Source organism: Limanda limanda, chromosome 13, assembly GCF_963576545.1.
Source record: "Limanda limanda chromosome 13, fLimLim1.1, whole genome shotgun sequence".
Lineage (NCBI taxonomy): Eukaryota > Metazoa > Chordata > Actinopteri > Pleuronectiformes > Pleuronectidae > Limanda > Limanda limanda.
In genome coordinates this window covers 26,843,130-26,849,372 of record NC_083648.1, presented here as the reverse complement: position 1 = coordinate 26,849,372, position 6,243 = coordinate 26,843,130, and the positions used below count along the sequence as shown (strand labels likewise).

The following is a 6,243-nucleotide window of genomic DNA, read 5'->3' as shown; positions in this document are numbered from 1 at the left end:
ACTTTTTTCTTTTGTATTCACATGTATAAATAAGGTATAGTGGGTGGACTATTTCGTTTACGGCCACACCAACCTGAATACGCCCGATCTTGTCTGATCTCAGAAGCTAAGCAGGGTCGGGCCTGGTTAGTACTTGGATGGGAGACTGCCTGGAATACCAGGTGCTGTAAGCTTTTTCCACATTTCCCTGATGTATTCACATGTATAAATAAGGTATAGTGGGTGGACTCATTCGCTCACGGCCACACCAACCTGAATACGCCCGATCTTGTCTGATCTCGGAAGCTAAGCAGGGTCGAGCCTGATTAGTACATTGATGGGAGACTGCCTGGGAATACCAGATGCTGTAAGCTTTTTTCACTTTTCCCTCAGAAGGTATAGTGGGTGGACTCATTCGCTTACGGCAGGGGTATTCAACTAAAATTTAACGAGGTCCAGTTTGAGAAAATTTCTTGAAGCAAAGGTCCGGAAGATCATAATTTCTAACAATTTAGTGTCATATATATTTAAGTCGCCTAGCAGTTGTATCAGAAACTGCATGTACTCAATACCTGACTGTAAAATCAAATGAATTCAGTATGATTCAAAAGCTTTTTGACAATATTTATTGTCACGTCACATAGAACTGAACATAAATGTATGATTGCGGACATGTATAATGTTCTCTCATTAACTTAATAAAAATAGGCATTCGGGCGGCAAGATGGCGTCGTGGTGTGAGCACCTCGCCTGTTGAGCTCCGGTGAAGTCCACCGAAATATCCGTTTAAATTACGTGTTCACCTGGGGAGACGTTATAATCAAGCGTAAGAGTAGGTCTATAATGAGCCTGAAGGAATATTTTTTGAGAATGCCTCGATCCAAACCCAAGAAAAATACTGCTTCGGAGAAGCATGCTAGCGAAGCTAGGGAGCCTGTTGCGGTTGAACCCGGAGACCGGCGGGGTGGAGGCCGCTGCCGAGGTCGAGGATCCCGGGAGCGCTGTTAACCCAAGTATTCTTCTGGCTTTGAGCAAGATAACTGACGAATGACTTACTGTGATGGGAATTTTGTATTTAGACATGTTTATATGTAACAGATTACATTTATATAGAAAGAAGTTTACTGAAAGATGTATTTCTGTGATTCAAGGCTTTAAGTCAAGGGAGTCGCTAATCACACAACAGGGGTCACTGAAGGAGATGATGCTTCAGAGGCTCTGGGGTGTGACAGACCAGAGACGGGGGTCTTTGGAAAACAGGTTTACAGGCAAGAGCCTCTGTTGAGTCTGAGCAGAATCAACATGCCATTGTGTTGTAAAACTTCAAGGTAGATCATTTGTAGATTGAGGGAGACCAGTTGTCTGGTCTTCCTGTCACGACATGGAGAGAGCTGATAGGTCTGCTGTATTCTGATGTGAAAGGAGGGGTCAAACTTGTATAAATGTATGCATTTCCCATTGTTCATTGCATTTGCTTGAATCTGTCTGTGATGATAGCAGTGTCCCCAGCCGCAGCTGGGTTAAAGAATTAAACTTCCAGATTGAGAATTATTTGCTTGTCCTTGTATGAAAATATTCCATTACAATTGGCGTGTGTTGGCAGAGGACATCCACGTGAGTGAACTCTGGCTCTCGGTGCTGATCGTAAGTAACTGCATGCGGGCAGTACGTCTGGGACAAACCTTTATTATTTCAGAGGGCCTGATGTCCTGAGAGCGAGGAGTCCTCACTGAGATGAACTAACGGACCTGGACGGGCAGGCAGTTTTCGTTCTGGTAAAGTATAATTCTGTTTTCGGTCTTTTAAGGAAAAAGGTCACATGGGTAAGAGGTACACTCGTTCATTGAAACGGAGTTGCAGACGTGCATGTATGGCAAGGTTTTGTTGACAATACAGCACTGTTCACACACATACACACACTTTAACGTGTAGTCAGATACACATAGCGTAAACACACAAACATAACACATAGTTCTTCTCCTGCTTCTCAACCTCAGAATGTTTCATACTCCTTAAAAAGGGAGTCTGGCATAGCGGACAGATAACAGGTTTTCAAACCTCTGGCTTCATGAATCACTTCATTATATTAGTTCTGAGACTCCCTCACACACACACAGCGGACAGATTAGACTAGAGGTTTTCATGCCTTTCTCACAGTTTTCTATGACCTCACTTCACTTCACACACACATAAAATAAGCGCACACGCGAGGCAATATGCTCATGAACTTTAGTAACCGCAACACGGCTTGCACGTCATCACGCAACGCCAGGAGGAGGACCAAACGACGCCAGGAGGACGACCCGACGAGATCCGACCAATCCCAATCCAAGAAGAACCTCTGTCATGCCCAGTACTATATATAAATACAAATCCATTTACCAGTATCAATATATAAGCTTTCTGCGTACTCTGCCTCACCGCCATTTTTCCTGTACAGGATCAATGGACCATGCATGATCATTTGCTAGACACCGCAGTTTCCTGACCTGTGACCTCTGAATAAACCTGCTTAATTTTAACTTGAGAACGACGCCTCCTGCCTTTGATTTCCACCCGCAACAGTTTCGGAAATCGCTGCAGTATCCAGGGGAGCTTCATGATTAAGATCTTTTCGAAAAAAAGATCAAAATGTTAAACAGGGTTTAGCGAAAGAGTTTAATGCTAAATTACTTTAATATTGGGCGCTGCGGCATGCTCATAGTTATTGTAAACAAGCAGAAGAGTAGAATATAAATATATCATAGTATTATTATTTTGAAATAGAGGAAAAGCTGTGACAGAGGGACCGTGGCCAGGTCCGGACAGCTCAGCATAATAATCTGTTTGAAAATCTGATAAATTCCCATACATTTTATACCTGCATGTGTCTTGTTTAAGAGAAATGTGAAATGAAGTTTTCTCTAAGGCGATTTGATTCATGCAGAGTTTTAGAATTGTATTAGAGGAATTAAAATTAAAACTTAGTAATTACAAGAGGTGATTACAGTGGCAATATTATAACTGAAGGGGTTTTTCTCATTGTCTCTTAAAAAGTGTTTTGAAGGTGAAAGGTTACTGTAAAAGTTACACAAATGTTGATGATTTGATACAAGTAACATGCATGATTTGATGAGACTAATCTGAGAATTACAGCTGAAAAAGAAAAAGAGAGGAGTGAGTGAAAGAGGATTTCTTGGGAATTCTCAGCACTGGAGCAAGGTGAGTATACCTTAAGTATATTTGGGGTGTAAATGTAAAGTTTTTTAAGGCTAATAGCAAACTCAAATAAATCTTAAAACAAATTTGAAAATAGACGGTTTTAAGAATTAGGAAATAATTGGCTTTAGGAAAAAATCTCAGAAACATTAAGGTCTTTTACCATATCAGTAGAACTTAATTCCCCAAAAGATTCGTATTCTACTGAATAAATCTGAGTTTAAATTGATAAACAATCTAGAGTTAAGTCATAACTGTTAAAATAAACTATTAGAAAAATGAGTTTAAACATCAGCAGCTTGATTAATTCACCACAGATTACTTCTCCTACAGTTCAAGATATGATACTGAAGTATGGACAGAGTAGTGTTGAACAGTTTTGTGTGTGGGTCAGAAAATGTAATTTTCCCACCACAGGAATGATAACTTTAAATCAGTTGCAGCAGCTTAAGATCAAATTGCTTGTGGAACAAGAACGAAGCAAAGAGGAACAAGACACAGGGAGAGATGTGGAGATATTTGTGCCAAACTGGAGAGCATTTGAGTGTTGGTTGACTGAAGTCAACATAAGAGACAGTATACAGAAGGAAGTAACCGAAATAATCTCCAGGTATCAGTCTCTCCAAATAGGTTCTGATCTGGATACATTTCCACTGAGAGGGAGATCGTTGCAGACAGAGCAGGCGTCGGCCTCAAACGTCCCAATCGACACTTCCAGAATTCAGCTTTGTTGTGGAGGTGAAGGTGAGCAGGCTTTCAGTTTCCACCATTTTGCATGTGGAAGATGTGCTAATTTTACAGGGACGCTGAAAGCTGCACAGCCAAAAGCTAGGAAAAGCCAAGCCCGCGGACGCGGGAGAGAGAGAGGACGTGGGAGAGATGGGACTTGTTTCATATGCGCTGAAGCAGAACACTGGGCAAGAGATTGCCCTGAGAATCCACACAACAGTGTTACTGACCAGCAGTTGAGCTGGGAACAGTAAGAAATGTCATCAAGAGCAGACCATGATGGAGAGAAACAGGCAACAAAACTTCATATAAGTAAGAACACAGCTGTAGACACCATGTGAATTAATGTTACACATAAAGCATATGGTTAACATTATTATAGTTAAATTAGAAATCAATAAAACGAATTGCTAAAAACACACAAATTAAATCTATTTTTAGGTTCAGGAACTAAAAGCACCAGTAAATATGTGTGAATAGTGTGATATTACTTTTAGAATGAATGTTATATAGCTCATAATGATAGAAAACATGTGCAAAAGTAGTAGAGAGATGCATTTTTATCATTGGGGTTTTATAATGTTGTTAGAGGCTAAATGCAGTGACAAAACTCTGTTGTCACTTTACTGCTGGGTAAAATCTATGGGGGAAGATAGAATAGTATGCTAAATTTCATTCCATTACACTTACGAAGTCATTAAATGTTAAAATTGACACTGTGCTCGCTGCTATACGCGAACAAACATCTCAGATCCAGGCTTTGGCAACGCAGGTCGGGGAAGCCGAGACACGGATCTCTGGCGTGGAAGACACATTGGAAGTGTTGCAGGCTAAGGTGACAGGACTCGAGAAACAAATAACCGACATGGCAGATCACATAGATGACTTGGAGAACCGCAGCCGCAGATGTAACCTTCGTCTGGTTGGGCTGCCCGAAGGCACGGAGGGAAAGAATCCGGTCACTTTCATGGAGACATGGCTCCCCTCCTATCTCAATATCAAAACTAAATCCGGGAAGATCAAGTTGGATCGCGCACACCACTCCCTAGCACCGAGACCGGGCACTAACCAGCGCTCCAGACCCCTCATTATGAAACTTCACAACTTCGCTGATAAACAACGGGTGATGGCTGCAGCCCGGCGCCGTGGAGCGGAGCAGAACCAGCCAGCGGACCGGGTCAGAGTTTCTTTCTTCAACGATTACTCGGCGGTGGTGGCCAGGAAACGCAAGGCTTTTGACGAGGTGAAGGGCTGTTTGAGGAAGAAGAACGTGGAATATGCCCTTTTATATCCCGCCACTCTGAGGCTGTTTGTTGACGGTGTGGTGAAGTGATTTGACACGCCGGAGGCAGCTGCGACTTTCGTAAAGTGGCTTCCTTAAATCTCCGTAACCACCGGATTTTCCCTTTTCTTTAACATCGCGCCTGGACCGTGCCATATGTGAGTATCTGCATAACTCAGGCTTTGTGACTATGCCCCTTTCATTTCCAACGCTTATAATCAACCAGGTGAAATGTTTTACTTCACCGTGTTCATGGCGGTCAGTGTGTTTATGTCTATGTGTAGGCGCGTGTCAAGCGCATGTCCTGCCTGTCGGCTCTCAGCCGCAGGCAGGAGAAGGACGGCTTTTCCCTACATGTTTAGTAGGGTCGTCGCCAAATTTCTATGTTTGAATGTTTTGTTGTACAGCTCTTTGTTTTTTCTTTCTTTATTTGCTTTTTTTCTCTTACCCTGTGTGTGGGGGGTCTCTTGGCTCAATATGCTTTGTATGATACATGAACAATACCAATAATGAATAAGCTGCGAGTATGTACCTGGAATGTACGGGGAGTCCACAGCCCTATCAAGCGGAGAAAAATAATAACATGTCTAAAGAAGGATGATATAGATGTTGCTATGTTACAAGAGACGCATCTTGATGACGCAGAGCATTTAAAGTTGCAACAAGGGCCATTCGGACAAGTATTTTTCTCATCCTTTTCAACAAGAAGCAGGGGAGTAGCAGTGTTGATTAGGAAAAACCTACCTTTTATAGTATCTGACTGTGTTAGGGATGTTAATGGTCGCTATGTGATAATCAAAGGAATTTTGCAAGGTCAAAATATTCCTTTCTAATTCCACTGTTATTGTTGGCGGTGATTTTAATTTAATATTAAATCCGCTTATTGACAAATTTCCACATAGTAATGCGCCCCCCTCTCCTAAGGCCAACACGCTCCATTCTTTATGTGAGGAGTTTGGGCTTATTTATGCTTGGAGGTGCACCCACCCCTCTGATAAACAATATATATTTTTCTCGGCCCCACATAAGTGTCAATCCAGGATTGATTATTTTTT

The 6,243-nt window shown here is 42.0% G+C and overlaps 2 pseudogenes; both read left to right on the top strand.

Moving 5' to 3' along the window:
- Nucleotides 1–55: 55 nt before the first annotated feature.
- On the top strand, nucleotides 56–173 carry LOC133018777 (5S ribosomal RNA; annotated as a pseudogene).
- Nucleotides 174–234: 61 nt separating this feature from the next.
- On the top strand, nucleotides 235–353 carry LOC133018778 (5S ribosomal RNA; annotated as a pseudogene).
- The last annotated feature ends 5,890 nt before the right edge of the window (nucleotides 354–6,243 follow it).